At 34.1% G+C, this 22503-nt stretch overlaps 1 non-coding gene across 1 annotated transcript; it reads left to right on the top strand.

The window, feature by feature from the left end:
• Positions 1-16504: 16504 nt before the first annotated feature.
• LOC127743120 (small nucleolar RNA R71) lies at positions 16505-16611 on the top strand. Its single transcript, XR_008004423.1, has one exon. It is a non-coding gene; the product is annotated as a small nucleolar RNA R71 (small nucleolar RNA).
• The last annotated feature ends 5892 nt before the right edge of the window (positions 16612-22503 follow it).

The following is a 22503-nucleotide window of genomic DNA, read 5'->3' as shown; positions in this document are numbered from 1 at the left end:
GACTCGATTCATGATAGAAGAGATATAATAGTATAATATTAGTATTATATTAGTATTAGAAGATGATTGAATGATATTATAAGGTTACCTGGTCTGTTTTAGTTAAAAACAAAAAATCGGTTTAACCGGGTTTACGGTTTACTGGTGCAGCTTAGCACCAGCACTCTCTAATGACTTTAGCAATGCTAAGGCCTCATTATACATGTTTTATTCTCACAATAAATATGTTACTAGTGTCATTTATGCTAGTAGCTTAGAAAATAATTTTTAGAGATGTTTTTACAAGTGTTCCGATACATATAGTTTTAGTAGTTATACACCTGAGATATTTTAATGTTATTTTAATCCACCTCCAAGCCAACCAATCACAACTCGCCCTACACCCCCAAGACACTCCAATCTTGGTCATTTACTCCCTTTTGGCCAAAAATAAAAAGAGAGAAAAGAGAAAAACTTTCATGAACACTTAATCTTCAAAGCTTGATTTCTTCTGAACTAAAACTCAAATCAAAATTTCAATCTGACCAAAATGATCCTCTCTTCTTTCTCTACATGATCATATGACTTATCAATGCTGGAATCAAGGTGAGTTGGCTGCACCATCTCCCTTTTGATTCGGTTTTCAAGGAAACATGTTTAAACAAGTGTTTTCTTGATGTTCTTCCTTAGATCTCTTGCTTAGCTTGACTTGTGGGCCAAAGATCTTTGATTTCCTGCACGTTTAAGGTGAGGATAACCTTCCTAAGATACTTCTGAAGTTCGTTTAGTTGATGGTTTAGAGTTTTAAAGTTGTTCTTGATGTGTTTTAGGAGGAAAAAGTGCTTTAAGAACACTTCAAAGAGTAACCGGATTTGGAGCAGCAAATCAAGGTAGGGTTTGACGAATTTAATCTTGATTGATTGTGTTTGAGTTGTGTGATTATGATATGATTTGTCTGTGCTTGAAATTGATTGTTTGTATGAGTAATTCTTGTTGAAATTTTGGTTAAAATTTGATGAAATATGATGAAATTCAAGCTATGAATGTGTGTTCTTGTGGCTGCTGGAAAAATGAACCCTAGAGCTTAAATTGGGGTTCAATTTATGTTTAAAACATGTAGAAAAGATGGGTTTTAGTGGCTGGGAATTTATTATGAATTATAGTAAAAATCGGTTGATGAAAAGACTGAAAAATGGGTAAAAACAGAGAAAGAATTTGAAGAATTTATGAAGAACATGAAGAACACTTTGAGTGTGATGAAGAACAATGAATAACAGGCTTTAGATCCTTAAAAGGTCAAGGAAGTAAAAATTTTGGTGTTTAACGGGTTATTTGGTAATTTCTGAAAGTTAGGGTGGTTAAAGTAGAAATATTAAAAGTTACGGGTGGTAAAAAGTGAACTTTTAAAGGTTAAAGGTAAAGATAAGGTAATTTTCGAAAATTTAATAATAAAATAATAAATAATAATAATAAATTAAATAATAATATTTAATTAAAAAAATATTTTAATAAAAATAATAAAATAATACAGAAAATGCAGTTTTCTGTAAAAGTTTTAGAAAGACAACTTAAGTGCAGAATCTCATAATTACCTTCATAAAACCCCTAGGGAGTGGTAATAAAATGATAGTGAGGAAAAGATAAAAGAAAGATAAAAAGTTGAAGAAAAGATAAAAATCGAAGAAAAAGTCTGTAAAGTTTTAATGACAGAATCAAGCAGAGATTATTGAACGAACTAGGGCAACATAGTTAGTCCTTGAGTTGCGACTAGGGTTAGGTATAATATGAAAAGTGAAACTGTTTCAGTATAGACTTAATGAACCTATACTTGGGACAGGCTAACTATTCATACCGAAATTTACATAAGCTTTAAATACATACGTTAAGCAGAGAAATAAGAGTAGAGTAAAGAAACACAGAGAACAGAGTAACAAGAGTAAAGTAAAAAGATAAAGAGAAAAAGAGTAAATATAAATATAGAGGAACAGTAATCAGAGAAAAGTAAAGAGATATAGAGAACAGAGTAACCAGAACAGAGTAAAGAGATATAGAGAATAGAGTAACCAGAGCAAAGTAATGAGATACAGAGAAAAGAGAAACCAGAACAGAGTAAAAAGATATAAAGAGAAGAGTAATATATATATCCCCAGAGGCTGTCTCAAATGAGCAGCTATTATTATATGCGCATTTATTTAGGAACAGAAAATCATATCCGAAAAATCGGGATTACTCGTGACCAGATAAATGTCGGGATTGCGGGCAGCCAACTGACACATGAGCTCATGGCCTGTACTAGGGCTAGACATGCATCATTCTTGTCTGCGCATCATTCTTTGTTGCCTTCCTTTTTGTGTGTGATCTATTTTCTTTATGTTTGTCTGCTTGTGTATTATACCTGTGCTTTATTGTCTTGCATTCTGCTGTTTGTGTTCTGCTTTCTATTTTCTCTATTTTCTCTATCTATCTTTATCTTTTGTTTACTGCTTCACTATACCCTATTACCCATCTGTTAGTCGACACCATGTAAATGAACGTAACTAATAACCCCGACCCTACTAAGAACTCCCCAGTTCTTATCCCTTCTCTCTCTATTCCCCCTCCATATGGAAGCATGAGTACCCTTCTGTAGTTCACTGATGATCGATCGCAAAGAGGATTTCGCTCTAGGTAGTCTTCTGAGTCTAGGGTGAATCTCGTTCTCTATTTGTATGTATATACTGTGAGGCCAGCCAACGTCTGCACCCTGCTTATCTACAGACTTTAGCCTAAGTCCTCCGTACGATGTTGCTGTTATGTGGCCACTTGGTGAAGTACTTGAGAGACGCTCTTTGATGACATATGATCGTGCAGAGGAGTAGTAGACGACCTTCCACCTTTTGATGGCGTTCCACCGGACTTGAGTTTTGAAGACCTAGAACTTACTTTCCCTCGCTTTAGTAGTTTAGAGGGATTAGGTGAGTATAGAGTCTAGGCTAGCCTAGGTGCCAGTTTAGGGACTTCTTGAACAGGTCAGGGCCTGGGATGTTGTATGTATATATATGTATATAGTTATTATCTAGTTATATCTAGGGGTGTTCTAACTAAAAGTCTATACCTAAATAAAGGCTGGATCACTGTATGTTATTAACTACTTGTGATGTATTTATGTGTGGTTATTTATAACTATTTTATCTGTTAACAGTTGTGGAGTGATTATGAATGATTCCGTCTTTTAATCCAGATGTTTTCAAAAAAAAGTACCTCATAAAATAGCTACGCTTTTAACAACGAATCAGGCTCATATAATAAATAATAGATAATAATTAGGTAGACAAGTTGGTAGCGCTCAGTTTCTAGTATGATCATGACGTACCAGAAATTGGGTCGTTACACAGAGCATTGAGAGTTAATGTACCAATATTTTTCAAGCTTGGCCAGAAACCCATCAAAGTTAACACAATTAAGAAGATCAAGTGTGACCTTTTCATTCTAGAAAGAACTACAACCTCTTCTTTATATCTGTATTGCAGCCTTTTTTCAAATCATCCCCATGTAACCTAAATAGTCCATTCCGAATTCCAAAAAAGAACCCTTTATGCTTCAGTCTCACATTTTTGGGGTAGTAGTACTTTGCTCTTTTTTTCATCTTCCCCAACTTCTTTATCATCAGCCATCTCTTTTTATTTCCTATAAAAACAAATATTTTTCAAAATAATATAGCAAAACAACAATCATACACACAAGATTGCCCTAATTCGATTCAATTAGGGTATTCACTACTAACACACAATATCTAGATTGCTGTAAGTAAATAATTTTATATGAGAAAAGATGAAGTAACGACACAATTCAAATCAAAATTATGATATGAATTTGTGCCTGTGTGTATATTCAATTAGAAGTTTCACTATTAACACACACTAAACGTAGATAGCTACAAGTGAACCTTTTAAGAGGGGATATGTAATTCAAATCATCATCCCTTAAATGTTGTGTTTAAAGCAGTTCCCACTTCCTCACATAGCTTCAATTATACTAAGCCGAAACAATTTGGATAGTAACCCATTCAATCTGAAGTTTTTTTTCCTTCATTTCAATAATTAGGGATAAAATAAGTGAATTTTATATTGCTCCAATTCGGCTCAACTATGGTATTCACTGCTATTTATATTACTATAAGTGAACAATTTCTATGATCATCACAAAATGAAGAAATAAATAAGAAAAAGAGTAATTTCTTTGAGAAAAATCAAATGCAGGTAAACAAAATCCAACAAGCTACATTTAAACTAATTCCCACTCCCTTACAATGCCTCAATTGCGTTCATTTCATATTATAACTCACTCAATTCTAATTTTTCCTTTTTTTTCTTTTTTCTTCTTCTGTTAATAAATTCAATAATAAATATTAACAATAATAAGAAGGCGATGAACTGGGAATAGAAAATATCAGATCAACAAAAAAAGAATGCCAATCTGAGAAGATTCTAGAAATTTTACCTTGTATTCATGTTTTGCTTGTGATCTAACGCGGTGCAATGAAGCAAGTTGATTTGATGACTACGGTACCATATGGTTATTTCCATACGTGTCTTCTTCGTCACCTAAATTATGTTTTCTTGCTCTTTTCCTTTAATGTTATCCTCGTCAACATTGGTGTCATTGTCTTCTTGGCGTTAACCTTGGTAACGCTGGCATTCAGGATGATGTCATCAGCATTCGTTCGATGAAGCATTTCCTAGATTAGCACAGAGGCAGAGTAGGGTTTCGTTTTACTCTACTTTAGAGGAGGGTTTCTTTTTAAAATTTTGAAACAGATTATATCCTTTTGTTAGATTTTTAAGAAATTTTAAACTAATTTTTTAAAAACTTTTTTTAAACATAATCTAATAGTCTTAATTACATAGTGCATTAGATGTGTCCAAAATAGTTGGGCTAATTTTAGATAGATCCCCAATTGAACATATAGCAATAATTGATGAATGTATGATGTTTTTTTCTTAGTTAAAAAATAATATCTTTTTGAATGAACATATTTGATATTGATTTTACATTGTTACTTTTTTTAAATAACAAAAATTAAGAGTGAAATAGTTACCAAAATTCTTATTTAAATAACCTTTTGAAAATTGTCAATGACATTTCAATTTAATTAAATTTTTCTATAAGTGTGTTTTGTATTAAACACAATATGTTTAAATTTGGAAGTAGCAAAATCTATTTTTATCTGTTAATCTAGTTGACATCCATAATATATAATATGATATAAATTATTAGCTAAAATATATTACATAATAGGCTAATAGAAATATGTTGTTCTATTTTTAAACTCTTAGTAAAAGAAAAAAATTTATCAGTTTTATTCATAAAAATTTAAAGCGTTGATAAATTAAAAAAATTAATATTATACCTATAAAAATAAATTTCAATTAATAAAAGTATCTAAACTTTAAAAACATATTAAAAATTTATAAACTATCCCTCTTAATCTCTAACAACAAACTCTAACTCTAATCTAACATCAATTTCTAACCTTTCACTACTATCCCAACCACCACCACCATCTCACCTTGCCTTACCATTTTTGCATAGCATCATAGCAGCAACGTTCAGTTATCGAACACCAAAGGCTCGAAAGAAAATGAAAGGATAACAAAAAATAGTTCCTTCTTTTATACAACCTCTCATCATTTTGAATTCGCAACTTTGAGGCTTTCAACAAACTCCTCCATTAGCAATTTTTTCGAAAAACAAGCTCCTTTTTTGCTTGATATATTCAATTGGTGAAGCTTTGAGTTTAACTGTATTCGGTCACATTCATCAACTGTTACCTCCAATATTCTTTTCAACTCTTTTTCTCTCAACAAACACAGAGAAGAGAAAGAGAATGGCAACGATGTGAAAATTTATGTATGGCCAATGACACTCTCTTCAACTCTTCTTTTTTACTTCTTCTTCTTAATTTTAATTCTATCTCTAACTTTCAATTATGCCCTACCATAATAACAAGCGTGTGCATTCTTGAAAAAGACATTGTCGTGGTCGATTACGAAATTTACAAAGTTGACTTCTTAGCCACCGTTGATGATTCTCCCAAGCTCATCGACAAGGTTTGCACCACCTTCTTTAAGGTGGTCTTCACTCATTGCTCTTTTATTTGTCCTAATTCCATTTGTATACGAATATACTGATAAAGTTGGACTTGATGGTACATCTAGTAGTCAAAGGGAATGTAGCATGGTGTGACATGGAGTAAAAGGAGGGTTATCAAAGACAATGAATGGTGGTGGTGGCTGCAGGTGAAATGAGGCGCAGATGGTAAAAAATTGGAAATTGGGGTTGAGGTAAGATTAGATTTTGGAATGAGTTAGGTTAGATTAGAAAAGATTGTTTGGGAATATGGAATTCTTTTATTTGAGTAGTTTTATCAACTAAATTATATTTTTTACGAGTACAATGTTAGTTTTGTTTTTTCGTGAGCAAATATGTCAGTGTTCTATATATTCATGAGTAAAAATGGCAGTTTATTTAAAAAATATCCCCTTAACAAGAATAATATGTCACTAAAATTAACCTTATACAGTCATAAGGATTTCTCGTTTACTTTGTTTAGTTCTCTTATTCAAACTATGACTTGAAAAAGACAAAAGTCATTAAATTATCGTAACGAGTAAATTTATATAATGATCCCTGAGATTCACGAAATTATCCAATTTGGTCCTTGAGGTTCTAATTTCACTATATTGATCCCTCAGATTAAACTTCGGGCACTATAATGGTCCCTGAGCATCTTTCCAGTGATGACTGAGTCGTTTCATCATTGACGTGGTGCCACACTGGATCTTACCAAATGATGCCATTTTGGTTTGGTGTCTATTGGGGAGAAAAAAAACGTCATCTGATGGTAATCATAGGCTCAAAACCGTGCTGCATTCAAACACAATCACTCATCCGTCTTCATCACTTCCATTCATCTTCTTCCTCTTTTACTTTTCTTCATCAATGGCGCCACTCTATGGTTAGGATTCTGGAGTTCTTTTTCTTTGCGATAACGTTACTTACATCGAAGGATTGAGCTTGATCATCTAGTCCTCCTGTAGATTTTGCCATTGTCATTCACAGTGAAGGCATTTTTTTTAAATTAATACAATAAGGTGATGACTCTTCGTTGGACTATGCTTGATGCCAGGGCATCTTGGCCAGTTTCACTGACCTTTTCTTTACTGTTTTAGGGTAGTTTCATGCATTTTCTTAGTAAATAAGCAAGTTTTGGGTAAAAATATACTTACATCTTTATTCAAGCAAATATTGTGAACTTTACATGATTTCATGAGAATTATGCATGAATTGAATGATAAAATGGAGGATGCATGATCTCATGACTTGGAACAAAGCTTTGATGCACCCTGTTTGTTTGATTTCAGGACAAAGGAAGCAAAGAAGAGCCACGTTAGCCGCCACGTTAGTCTCACTAACGTGGAATGGGAGCAAGCTTGCAGTGTTAGTGGAAAAGTTATCACCAATAACACCTTCGAAAGCCATCATAACCCACGTTAGTTGCCACGTTAGTTACATTAACGTGGGAACTAACGTGGAAGGAAAGGGAAGCTCCAACGTTAGTGGTAAAAGTAAACACCAGTAACGTTCCAAAAGGCCACACATAGCCACATTAAGAGTCACGTTAATTCAATTAACGTGAACTCTAACGTGGAATAAAGAAGAGATCGCCAACGTTAGTGACACTCACCTTTATCACTAACGTTGGATCAGGCCAAGATTGCCTACGTTAGTGGTCACGTTAAATCCACTAACGTGAATGGTAACGTAGAGCAATGAATGATGGGCCAACGTTAGTGACACTAACCTTTGTCACTAACGTTGGAGATGGGAAGCACAACCACGTTAGTGGTCACGTTAATGCCATTAACGTGAGGCACTAACGTGGAAAGAAGGGGCGTTTTGAAGCGTTAGTGACAAAGGTGAGTGTCACTAACGCCCTCGAGCTTGGGCATGCCCACGTTAAGGGCCACGTTAGTTATACTAACGTGGATCATTAACGTGAGAAAGAGGGACAAGGAGTAGTGTTATTGGTAAAAGTGAGTGCCAATAACGCTTGCGAAGGGCTAAGAGGCTACGTTAGTGGTCACGTTAGTACCACTAACGTTGAAGTTGACGTGGATCAACTGGTTTCGAACGTTAGTGACAAAGTTATCGTCGCTAACGCTTTCGAACCCAAGTTTACACCTAACGTTAACGCCACTAACATCCTAACTAACGTCCTACCATGCTTGACTCACATTTTTTCTGCAAGCAAAGCTGAGCCCACTGAAGACTGTAACTGCTTCAAATAAAGATCAAGGGCCCATATCCAAGACTTGAAGAGCTAACTAGAAGATCAGAAGAGTAGTATATATAAGGAGTAATTTTGAACTAGAAAGGAGGATGGGCATTATTGGGAACTACATTCTGTATATTTACTTTTCTTGCAATTTCTAGTTTATTGGAGAATGCACTCTTCTCTATCATCTTCCATTTTTAGAGCTACAAACAACTAAACCCCTTTTCATTGGGTTAGGGAGCTCTATTGTAATTTGATGGATCAATTATAGTTTTCATTCTTCTTCCTCTTTCTTTTCTATTGATTTACTAGAAAGCTTTCGATCTTAAATCAATTGGTTAGTTGTCTTGGAAAAAAAACTCTCCATAATTGGATCTCCTCTGAGCCTTGGAAAAGGGATGAGGAGATCATGCTAGAATTGCTTTCTCATGTTGGACCAAATTGGGGTTTGGATGGATATAGTGACATATAATCCTACCAACACTTTGATTTGGAAATACATGTAGTATAATCAGTGACCATACTTCATCTCTTCCCATGAGTAATTAAATCAAGGAATTGGGCAATTGTTCAAGCTTAGAGAGATTGGGTTGCCAAGGAATTGGGATCCGATCACTTAAGATTGCCAAGGAGATCAATGAATGCATTGATTGAGGAAGAGATAAGAATGAACTTGATCCGGAGAATGCAACATCTCCTAAGCCCAATGAATCCTCCACTTCTGATCTTACCCATTCTCTTTACCTTCTGCCATTTACTTTTATGTTCATCTCCCCAAATCCCCATTTAAGATTTTGCAATTTACTTTATGCAATTTACATTCCGCCATTTATTTCCAGCATTTATATTTTCTGTCATTTGCTTTTTCGCCATTTAATTTTCTGCAATTATCAACTCAACTTCTGCTTAGCTCAACTAGAACATTCCTTCAATTAAAGTTGCTTGACCAATCAATCCCTATGGGATTTGACCTCACTCTATTGTGAGTTTTTACTTGACGATAATTTGGTATACTTGCCGAAGAGAAATTTGTTGAGAGACAAGTTTTCGTGCATCAATGCTCATTCTTGAGAAGTTGTTGGCTCGTGCATTTCCTCCTCCTCCCAGATCGTCGACCCATTTGTCGGCGCCAAAGGTCGTGTTGGCCACATGGAAGATCGACATCTGATTGGTGTGTATCCAAAGGCAATGATCACCGCAAAACTGAGCTGGATAAGGAGAATTGTTGACAGGACCACCGTCTGTGACTGAGAAACGAGAGGTGGCAGTGTTATTGTTGTTGGTTGTGGTGGTGAAAGGGATTTTGTTAATGAGAAGTGAGCCGACAGAATGTGGGATAAAAATAATAAATTGGGAGGTTAATGAGAGTAGGATAGAATTAGAAAAGACAATGAGAAATGGAATGTCTCACTCTCGTGGAAATTCGGGCGAAGAAACAATAAATCAATGAAAAAGAGAAAGAGAGAGTGTGTAATGTAATGCTGAGGGTTCTTATTATTTATGATGAATGTGACAGTGACAGAATGAGAACCAATTTATCATTAATATGAAGAAAAATGAGAAGAACCAGAGAAAAAAGCATCAAAAGTTACCATTTAGAAGCTTTTGGAGAGAGTAAAGAGGGTTAGAGTTAATAGAAAGAAAAGGATCAAATTGACTCCAAATTACAATCTAACCAGCTAAGTTAGCCGTTGCAGGTGCTAGTGTGACATACTGTAGCCACATTAGTATTGAAATGAGTATGACTGAGTCATCGCTAAAAAGATGTCTAAAGACTATTATGATGCTTGAATCTCAATCTGAAAGACTACTATAATAAAATTAGAACTTCGAAAATCAAATTGAGTAATCTCATGAATCCGTTACAGAAATTTACTCCATCCTAACACATTTAAACATTGTTGTAAGCTCAATTTTCATTTATTATACCATTGTACAAATTTATTAATATGCATACTAGATAAATAAGTTACTAAAATTAGGAGACAAAATTGTCTTTTTCAAAACAATATCATTTTGTATTTCTAAAATGTCTTATTTAAAATCTATTTTACGTATTAAAAATTAAAATATAAAGTTTTTGTCACGTCAAGTCAAAATTTATTTGTTCTGAGTTTGACACATAATATCATAACGAATACGTCAACTACTTTCTATTTAATCGTTAGCGAACTAAACTGATGGAATGACCAACCGTTTTAGAAAAAAAAATATTTATTAAAAATTTTTAAAATATATAAATTTATTAAAAATGAAAATATCTAATTTATTTTTTTTGACCATTTCACTGTTGAACTTTTATTTATTCGAAACATGGATGTGTTGAAGAATTCATCTAATCATACTCGTGTGGAATTAGTTATCATCTTAGGAATAAAGGTTCCCAGTACTATTTTCCCTTTTACTTGTACTGTTCAAACTCAGTAGGCTATGATATTAAACAAATAAAGTTAATTAGGCTTGTGTTATTATTAATTTTTTCCCCTCTTACTTTTAGTGTTTGACTGAGTTGTACATGATTGACTTTCCCATGCTTTTGAATTTCAGTTCTCACAACTTTTTTATAGAGAGATGTAGAGATTATCGCTGTTGAGCCACTGCTGGCTTGGCACGTGTCCTTCCCAAATTGGAAATGCAGCTTTCAAACTTGTAAAGAACTCTATTATCGTTGTTGAATATTATTCTTTAATTCAAGGTCTAAACGATTGTGAAGGATTTTTTTTTGAAATAAACAAAAAAAAATATTATTTTAAAAACAAATTATTTTAATTTTAATTTTTAGAGTGTTTTTTTTAGGACGAATTTGTCATACTTTCAATGAACTTCATTTAAATTCTCTCTAAAATTTGGTTGAGAACGAAACTTAAAATTTTACACTATTATTATCGTCTCAAAAAATATATAAAAATACACAAAACTACACAAACAACTTCTTCAACATTACCGACAATAATGACAACCATTGTCATAAAATACACAGTAAGAATAAGTTATATTTAACAATGATTTTTTCTATTATAAATTAAAAAAATCATTATTTTCCAGAAAAATACGACTTATCCTGTGTACTCTTGTGTACTTCTACGTATTCTGGAGACAATGATAATAGTTACCGCCCGTTGTGAATCTTAAGAATTTGAGTTAGCCAATTATTTATGAGAATTCGAAGCGAAGTTCGTCATGTGATATGAAGTTCAGGTAAACTCTATTAATATTATGAATTTCGCCCGAGGATGCAGCGAACTTGCCTAAAATTCAAAAAAAAATATATCCTAGTATTTAAAGTTAAAATAATTTCTTTTTGAAAATAATATTTTTTTATTTATTTCAAAAGAAAATCCTATTTGTAACCAATAAAATCAGTTGACTCCAGACTATATATTGGCAAGGTAATGTTATATGTACGAATATTTTTGTAATAAAATTTAATTAAATTAGCGCAAGTTTAGGGGAAAATATATATATATATATAAAAACAAACTTATCGATATAATACACAAGTTTTGTAACATAAAATACAAATTTTTACTGTAAATATATTTTATTAGTTGATGATACACTCCATTTTATTGTTATAAACTGTGTTAAAAGGTATAGAGTTTATCAACTAAATCACACAATTTTGACTTAATCCATGAAAGTTTTCAATTATTGCTTCCAATGAACTGGTGTATGAGAAATATGTTTTTTTTGCTCTTAATCGTTGATTTTTTAATTTCTTTTTATGCCATTCGATGTTGTGATCAATTTCGTTTAAATGTTTCATGGTTAAGGTACTTCAATGGCTTCAAATAATCGAAAAGATTGGAGCGAAGAAGTGAATTTAGGAAGCAAATCGGAGTGGAGTTTGCTGGAGTCTTGCGTGGGCGAGCTTTCTTAGCGTGTGCGAAATTTCTGTGTGGGTGACATTCTCTCGCGTGCAGGATAATTATCCGCATGAGCAAAAAACCTCCATGTGCTTGGTTTAATGAAACACATGCATTCTCATTTTGGATTTCCAAAAGGCCCCCAATTGCTATATTCTGATGTATTTAGATGCCAAGAAGATGGGAGAGGAAAACACACACATACACTTTCCATTTCTTCACACTTTTTCTTAGGTTTTAGTAGGATTCTAGAGAGAGAATTTTCTCTAACTTCTCTCTAGAATCCCTAGAATTTACTTAATCTTCTTGTTAGTTTTAGGTTTCCGTTTTGTTTAATTGTAGTTTTGATACTTGATTTTATATTCTTGCACCCTAATTCTCTTAGAATTTCTTGGTAGTTATCTTGTTTGGTTTTGTTAGTTTATGAAGTTTGTGAATTTTAGATTTTCATTAGTGAAGTTGATGTTTTGATTTTTATATATGCTTGTTTAAGTTATTGATATTGATTTCTTGCATTAGTTAGCTATAGTTTTTATTATTTCTTGCAATCTATCATGTTTTACCGTTTTGTACACCACGTATTTGATGAAATATTTACTTTGATTTTGGAGTAGATTTCATCTCTTGGCTTGGAATTGAGAAATTAGGTAACCTTGAGTCATTAACGTCCAATATTGATTAGTAATTTAGGGTTGTTAGTTGATGTATTTTCCATTAACGCTATTCTTTTACTAAACTTAATTAGTGAGTTAGTTAAGATTTGTGGATTAAGATCAATTATGCCTACCTAGGAAGTACCGATACGACACGCGATACGGACACGACACGACACGGATACGTCGACACGTTCTTTTTTATAAAAAATTGGATACGACACGTTTAGGATACGTTGTGAATTAAAATTTAAATAATATATTAAATTAATAAAATATCATACTGTAAATATAAGAGTAAATATAATTGCATAAAAAAGTCTTAAAATTATGCAATTATTAAAAAAAAAATTAATCTACTCTTGCCATCTCGCTAACAAAAAATGTATCAATTTCTTCTCCTCTAAGTCCATCGTCTGCAAACACCACAGTTTCCATCATCTGCAAACACCACGCACCACACAATGTAGTTCTTCAGTTCGTCTTCAACCTCTGTACTAAGAACAACTAAGCTAGTGAGTAAGTAAGCTACCAAAGACAAACGGTAAATAGATTTAGGTTTTGATTTATTAATTATTTTATTTTTAAATTTTGATTTGTTTTAATTTTAGAATATTTTAAAATTAGAAAGAAAAAATTGGTTAATCGGGCCATAAAATCACAAAATCAATTGAAGATTTGCAGTCCAGCAAAAAGATCCGTCTCATGAACATCTGAATCGGGTCGGCCTCGTTCAGATTCGTGACCGCTCCACTAAAATTCTGCACCGCAAGAAGACATGCTGCCAATACGCTCGTTTGATGTATCCACTGCGTGTCGGCGTCGGATTTGTGTTCGACACGGATACGCGGGCACCATGAGAGAATCCGTGCTTCATAGATGCCTACTTGACTATTCTCAATATTTAGAAATTGACTAAGTAGAATTAACTCTTCATAATTGCCAAATTTGTGGTTAATGACAAGGATAGGAAGCCTTGACTCTCAACCCTAGCCAAGACCCCTTTTGTATTTAAATCTCACTTCTTTACTAGCTTAATTCCTTAATCATTTATAGTTTGATTTAATTGTCTTTTAGTATAGTTGATAATTTAATTGTTGCTCTTTATTCATACTTGCTTAATTTACCATTTACTTGTTCATTAATTCATTTTCAATTTAATTATTGTTCACTCTTAGTTTATTGTCTCTTTAATTTCCGTAATTGTACTTCAAAATCCTCTTGAATTCATACCCAATGAAGTGCATTTTATTACAAGTCCAAGAGAGAACGATCCGAGATTAAAATTTTTGGTTAATTGATTTGGAACTTGTGACAACTTTTAAACTTTGATAGGGTTATTTACCGGTTTAGGACTATACTCATAACGAATCTTGTGTTTTTAACTTGCGAAGTTCTAAACCGATATTTAGCCACCATCAAGTTTTTAGCGTCATTGCCGGAGAATTGCAATGTGTGCTTGTTATTGGCTATTGCGAATATGTGAATAGTGTGAATAGCTTGCTTTTTGTTTGATTTCTTATTTTGCTAGTAGTTAGAAGTTTGTTTTTCTTTGCTTTTGATATCCTTTGTTTCTATTTTCTCTTTTTCTATGAATTTTCATCCTTGTAACTTTGAGTATGGTTATGACAATTTTGTAGGAAATAGCGATTTCAATGAGGATTTTCACAAAGAAGTGAATTATCAATTGAGAGAAAAGTCTTACACCCAAGACCAATCTTCATGGCATCAACCTCCTCCACGCTACTATAATCATGCCTCATCCTATAGTACATACCAACCAAATGACTATAGTGACCCTTGCTATGGTTATGAATCTCAAACGCCATGTTCCTATGAACCCTATCCTCAATATTGCCCTCAACCACAATACTCTCAAGCCTCACTCCATCACCAACTACCTCCATGGGATCAAAATCCCTATCCACCTTACAACAACCCATATGAACCTTATGAACAACCACCATTTAAACCATAACTATTCTAACATCACTACTTTCAAAATCCTGAGCTACCACCTCCCTATGTACAAAGCCAAGATCCTTACTCTCATGACTCTCCTTTTCAACCTTCCTCAATCCAAACCCCACCTCCATGTTGTGACCGGTCCATAGAAGAAGCACTCTAGGTGTTTGTTTGAGAGCATGAGGAATACAAAAAGAGGCAAGAAAACTACATGGCTACTATAGTCGAAGCCTTGACTTGTTTAGCCTCACTACGCTCATATGACAATCAAAATGCTTTCATGGATGAATGTCAAGAATCAACTTCAATCGAAGAATGTGGGGTAGAAGAGAGCTTGAAACCTGAAGAGAAATAAGAGGAGTTAAAGAAAGAGTTGCAACAAGCTGAAGATATGGGCATTGAATCGGAAAGAGTAGTTGGAAATTTAGAAGAAGTTGAGCAAGAAACGAACTCCATCATTAAGGACAATTTCACACCACCCAATGACCTCATTGAGCTTGTTGAATATTCTTCCCTTGAATTTGAATTTGATGTTGAGGTAGCTTTCTCATCATGGACTGGGGGCATTAAATTAATGCTTGTCCCTAAATCGCACAGTTCTTTTCCAATGGTGATATCCCAATAGTACAAGGAATTTGGAAACTTCCTGGATCTTTCAAATTTTGTCATAGTTTTCTTTGAATAATGGCACTACACTTGGTGAGTATAACTGTTTTCTCTTCTTTGAGGGTTCTTTTCTTGAATAACAGCTCCTTCATGAATTTGGCATAGAGTGGCATTTGTTCTAGGACTTCTGTGAAAGGAATATTGATCTAAAGCTTTTTGAACACCTCTATAAATTTGGAGAATTGCTTCTCCTAATTCTGCTTCTGTAGCCTCTGAGCATATGGAATTCTCACTGCATAAGCCTTCACATTCTCTTTCTTGATTTTTGTTGGTGAAGGAGTTTTCTCCACCTCTAGTTTCTCCTCATTTTTCTCTTCTGAAAACTCATCGGCTTTTTTCTCTTTCTCCTTGGGAGTTTCCTTGCTAACCATTCTTCCACTCCTTAGGTTGATAGCCTTGCATTCCTCTTTAGGATTAGGTATTCTGTCACTCAAAATAGAATTTGCTGGCTTCTCTGTCAATTGCTTGGCAATTTATTCCACTGGCACCTCTAGATTTCTGATGGAGGCTTATTGGATTTTGAAATTTGCTCATGTCTCTTGCATGAAACTTTGTGTTTGTTGAACAAATGCAGAAGTGGATTGGGATAATTGTTCCAGAGCAAGCTTAAGAGATGATAGTTTTTTTATGGCTGGCTTGCTGTTGGTATGGAACAAGGAATTTCTCATGTAACTCACTTGCTCCATGGTTGGTTGGACTTTCTGAATAGCTCACACCCTTCATTCTTATGAGCTTCTCCACATAAATCACATGTTGCAATCTGTGTTCCAATGGCTGAAACTTGCATTTGTCCCATTTGTTTTATAAGTTAGGAGATTTATTGAGTCTTAAGTCTATTTTGTGTTAGGATTGTATCCATGGTATCCAATTCCATCACTCCCTTTTTACATTCCTCTCAGTCGAGTACATGAAATTGTTGGCAACCACTATTACAATTAACTCCAATGCTTTTTCAGGTATCTTTCTATGTAATGAGCCTCCTACTGATGAGTTGATCATAGTTCTTGAGGCTTGAGAGATTCCATTATAAAATGTTTTTTATTTTCAGCCACTCAGGAAAGGCATGGTGTGGGCACTTTCACAATATCTCTTTGTATTTTTTCCATGCTTCATAAAGTGATTTATCATCCTTCTAGGAGAAATAATTTATATCATTCCTTAACCGAGCCAACTTTTGAGGTAGGAAGTATTTAGTTAAGAATTTGTTAACTAAATTATCCCATGTTGCTATGCTCCCTAAAGGTTGAGCTTAGAGCCACTGCTTGGCTCGATCTCTCAAAGAAAAAGGAAATAATCGTAACCGGATGGTTTCAGGGCTAACTCTATTATTCTTTACCATGTCACATAGCTGTAGATAATTAGCTATGTGGACATTAGGATCCTCTTGAGGGCTACCGCTAAATTAATCTTGCTGTACCAATTGGATTAATGAGGGTTTCAGTTCAAAATTGTTTGCTTGAACAGTGGGTCTTATTATGCTGCTTCCACAACTATGAGTGGTAGGTGTGGTATAGTCACTAAGGGTCCTTCTAACATTGTTATTCTCCCCTGTCATTCTCTCTTCCACTTCTCTCCTAGCCCTTGATTTCTTTCTTAGTTGTGCAAATGTATTCTCTATTTCAGGATCAAAGATTGTGAGATATTATCTGCCTTGCATACAGAAAAACAAAAAATAAATAAAACACACGGTGTGAAACAAAGAAGCAAAAGAAAAGAAGAATAAAAAGAATTAAAAAAAACAAATATCTAATTTAGTGATTCAACCAAATGTATATTGTTAATCTCAGTTAATCCTTGGTAAGGCGCTAAAAACTTGATGAGCCAAAACTTGATGGACTAATATTGGCAAGTGCACCAAATCACTTCAAGTAATACCACGATGAGTGGATATCGTTTGTACAAATATTAAAGGATTGAACAAGCAACTTCTAATCGAATCTCTAATTAGAATAATGAACCTTTGTAAAGAAAGGATGAGATCTTGAAGTAATAGTAGCAAAGTATGTGAATGCTTATGAATGATTAGAGAAATAAACAATAAATGAGATGTTAAGGTTTCAGACAAGTTTAATTTTCAGAAAAGAAAACGTTCATGTTTATTTACTTTGATTCATGCAAGATAATTTAACGACAAATCATATATAAACAAACTCCAATCCCTTGGCTGTTCAATTTCTCTTTATTTTATTCAATTGCCAATTCATTAGTCAATTAATTAAGAAGAAGAGGTTAAGCACAATTCTAATTTAAAGTTTCATAATCTTTCAAAAGCTATCCCTAGTTAGTTTGAAAATGTATGGGAATGAGTTTCAAGCTAATCTCGATATTAAAATTTTCAAGATAAAAAAGAATCCAAGACATAGATAGAATATTTTTTAATACTTCTAATTATTAAAAATAAGAACGAAACTCAATTTTTGAAAAAGTATCAATCCATTTATCAAAATAAAATAAACAATCAAATTACCAATCCATAAAATCAAACAGAGCTCCTAACCCTAACACGAAGGAGTTAGTGACTCATGATAAACAGAAAAAAAAACTATACTAATGAATGCGAAATGCAGGATGATTAGTGAATCATCCTTTCTCTTATTTATATCCGAAATCCTAACATAACTTTTGAACTTAAACTAATCCTAATCTTATCTTCTTGAAGAATAAGATAACTAAAACAACAATTCAAATTTAAACTAAAACCAAGTCTTATCTTTCTAGAAGAAGCTAACAATAACTAATCATTCAAATCATAAATCTTTTGAGAGTCTGGGCCGAATCCAAGTATTCTAGAAGAGATTTCTGGGCCTGGCGTCGAACTTTGGACATTGGTGCCAAACTTCAAGGCTTGAAGTTGGACTTGGGTTGTTGGTGCCTGATGAGCGGATATTTTATACGCTTTTTGGGGGTAATTTCATGTAGTTTTTAGTATGTTTTAGTTAGTTTTTAGTATATTTTTATTAGTTTTTAGGCAAAATTCATATTTCTGGACTTTACTATGAGTTTGTGTATTTTTCTGTGATTTCAGATATTTTCTTGCTGAAATTGAGGGAGCTGAGCAAAAATCTGATTCAGGCTGAAAAAGAACTGCTGATGCTGTTGGATTCTGACCTCCCTGTACTCGGAATGGATTTTTTGGAGATATAGGAGTCCAATTTGCAGGCTCTCAATTGGGTTGGAAAGTAGACATCCAGGGCTTTCCAGCAATATATAATAGTTCATACTTTTCTCGAAGATAAACGACGTAAATTGGCGTTTAACGCCAGTTCCATGTTACATTCTGGCATTGAACGGCAGAAACAGGTTGCAAGTTGGAGTTAAACGCCAGAAACAGGTTACAACCTGACGTTTAACTCTAGAAACAGCCCAAGCACGTGAGAAGCTCAAGTCTTAGCCCCAGCACACACCAAGTGGGCCCCAAAAATGGATTTTTGCACTATCTATCTTAGTTTACTCATTTTCTGTAAACCTAGGTTACTAGTTTAGTATTTAAACAACTTTTAGAGACTTATTTTGTATCTCATGACATTTTAGATCTGAACTTTGTACTCTTTGACGGCATGAGTCTCTAAATTCTATTGTTGGGGGTGAGGAGCTCTGCAGCGTCTTGATGAATTAATGCAATTATTTCTATTTTCTATTCAAACACGCTTGTTTCTATCTAAGATATTCATTTGCACTTCATTATGAAGAAGGTAATGATCCGTGACACTCATCTCCATTCTCAATCTATGAACGCGTGCCTGACAACCACCTCTGTTCTACATTAGATTGAATGAGTATCTCTTGGATTCCTTAATCAGAGTCTTCGTGGTATAAGCTAGAATCCATTAGCAGCATCCTTGAGAATCCGGAAAGTCTAAACCTTGTCTGTGGTATTTCAAGTAGGATTCAGGGATTGGATGACTGTGACAAGATTCAAACTCGCGAGTGTTGGGCTTAGTGACAGACGCAAAAGGATTAATGGATCCTATTCCAGCATGAGTGAGAACCAACAGATGATTAGCCGTGCGGTGATAGTGCACCTGGACTATTTTCACTGAGAGGACGGATGGTAGCCATTGACAACGGTGATCCACCAACACACAGCTTGCCATAGAAAGAACCTTGCATGCGTGAAGAAGATGACAGCAGGAGAGCAGAGATTCAGAAGACAAAGCATCTCCAAAACTCAAACACATTCTCCATTACTGCGTAACAATTACTAATTTCATGCTCTTTTACTTCTTACAATTGAAACTAAAGAACCCTATTGGTATCCTGACTAAGAATAATAAGATAACCATAGCTTGCTTCAAGCCAACAATCTCCGTGTGATCGACCCTTACTCACGTAAGGTATTACTTGGACGACCCAGTGCACTTGCTGGTTAGTTGTGCGGAATTACATAGTGTGAGTGTAATTTTCATGCATCATGTTTTTGGCGCCATTGCTGGGGATTGTTTGAGTTTGAACAATTGACAGTGAATCTTGTTGCTTAGATTAGGAAAATTTTGTCTTTTGGGTCAAAGTCTTTTATTTTCTTTTCAAAAAAATTTTCAAAAATATTATTTTTCTTTATTAATTTTTGGTTTTTTATGTGAGTTTAGTGTCATGTTTTACGTTTGGTGTCAATTGCATGCTTTTCTTTGTCTTTCAATTTTTGAATTGCATGTTCTTTGTTCATCTTTGACCTTCAAGTTGTTCTTGTCTATTTTCCTTGTTTGATCTTTAGTTTGTCTTGTTTTGTGTCTTTTCTTATTTTTCTTGTGCATTTTTTTTTATTTATTAAAAATACCTCTTTAAAAAACGTTACATTTATAGCTCAATTGGCTAGAGCATGGGTTTATGTTCTTAGCAATTGGGTATCTTCCTTTTAAAAATTTTTTCAAAAATAATTTTTCTTTGATTAAATCTTGTACCAAACTTTAAGTTTGGTGTTCTCTTGTTAATTTTTCTTTAGTTTTCGAAATTTTATTTTGGTTTTCTAAAAAATTTTTAGTTTGGTGTTCTTGATTTTGTTCTTGTTGTTCTTGTGAGTCTTCAAGGTGTTCTTGTGTCTTCTTTGTGTTTTGATCTTAAAATTTTTAAGTTTGGTGTGCCTTGGTGTTTTCCCTCCAAAATTTTCGAAAACAAGGAGCATTGGATTTAAAACTTTTAAGTTTTGTGTCTTTTGTGTGTTTTCCTCTTTCATAATAAAATTCAAAAATAAAAGATATCTTTTCTAACTATTTTTAAGCTATTATTTCGAATTTGTTTTCATAAAAATCCAGATTTCAATTTCAAAAATTTTCAAATCTTATCCTTTTAAGATTTTTTTAAAATCACATCTTTTTCAAAAATAACCTAACCACTTTCTCTCTCCTCACTTTTTCGAAAATCTTCATAAAACATTTTTGAATTTTTATTTTAGTTATTTTATTTTATTTTATTTTATTATTTCAAAATTTTCTTTATAATAATAAAATAAATAAAATAAATCCACATCATCTCCCTTTCTCCATCATGGACCTAAGTGGAAATAAACAGTCCAGAAGGACTCTGGGGTCATATGCTAACCCCACTATTGCTTCATATGGGAGTAGTATCTGTATACCCTCCATTGGAGTCAGTAGTTTTGAGTTGAATCCTCAGCTCATTATCATGGTGCAGCAAAGTTGCTAGTATTCCGATCTTCCACAGGAAGAACCTATAGAGTTTCTTGCACAGTTTTTACAAATTGCTGACACAGTACATGATAAAGAAGTAGATCAGGATGTCTACAGATTATTACTGTTTCTATTTGCTGTAAAAGACCAAGCTAAGAGGTGGTTAAATAACCAACCTAAGGCTAGCATAAGGACATGGAAACAGCTGTCAGAAAAATTACTGAATCAATATTTCCCTCCAAAACGGATGACACAGCTAAGGATGAACATCCAAGGCTTTAAACAAGGAGATAATGAATCCCTTTATGATGCCTGGGAGAGATACAGAGAGATGCTAAGAAAATGCCCCTCTGAAATATTTTCAGAGTGGGTACAGTTAGACATCTTCTATTATGGGCTTATAGAGAAAGCTCAGATGTCTTTGGACCACTCAGCTGGTGGATCTATACACATGAGAAAGACAATTGAAGAAGCTCAAGAGCTCATTGATATAGTTGCCAGAAATCAGCATCTGTACCTAAGTAGTGAACCTTCCATGGAAAAAGAGGCTAAAACAGTAACAGCTGAACCCAATCCTGCAGAACAAGTTGCTGAATTTAATCAGCAATTAGATTTTCTAACAAAATAGCTAGTCGAATTCAAGGAGATACTACAAGAGACAAGAATGGTTAATATGAATATGGAAGTACAGTTGAAGCAAACAGAATAGCAGTTATCAAAACAAATAACAGAAGAGTACCAAGCAGTTCAATTAAGAAGTGGGAAGACATTAAATACCTCACTTCAAGGCAGCAGGAAGCCAAGAAATGAACAAGCTGCTACCCAAAATCCCTCTGAGGATAGTAAGAGCCCAGAGAGGAATAATTCTGGCACTCAAACGCCAGAAAAGGGTGTAGAACTGGTGTTAAACGCCCAATCCATACTCAGTTCTGGCGTTCAAACGCCAGAAACAGGCAAGGAGTTGGCGTTGAACGCCCAAAGGAAGCTCAGTTCTGGCATTCAGATGCCAGAAACAGGTAAGGAGTTGGCGTCTAACGCCACTCCAGCTTCCACCCCTGGCATTCAAACGCCAGTGAGGGATCAGACACATACAAGTGCTGATAGCAACCCCTCTAAAAAGGCTTCTCAACCCACATTTGTAGGCAATAAACCTGTAGCAACTAAGGTTAAGGAATACAAAGCTAAAATGCCTTATCCTCAAAAACTCCGCCAAGCAGAATAGGATAAGCAATTTGCCCGCTTTGCAGATTATCTCAGGACTCTTGAAATAAAGATTCCGTTTGCAGAGGCACTTGAGCAAATACCCTCTTATGCTAAGTTCGTGAAAGAGATCTTAAGTCATAAGAAGGATTGGAGAGAAACTGAAAAAGTTTACCTCACTGAAGAATGCAGTGCAGTCATTTTGAAAAGCTTACCAGAAAAGCTTAAAGATC

The sequence above is a fragment of the Arachis duranensis genome, chromosome 1 (assembly GCF_000817695.3).
Source record: "Arachis duranensis cultivar V14167 chromosome 1, aradu.V14167.gnm2.J7QH, whole genome shotgun sequence".
Taxonomy (NCBI): domain Eukaryota; kingdom Viridiplantae; phylum Streptophyta; class Magnoliopsida; order Fabales; family Fabaceae; genus Arachis; species Arachis duranensis.
Note: the sequence above shows the minus strand (reverse complement) of the source record. Positions and strands in the feature narration are given on the sequence as shown.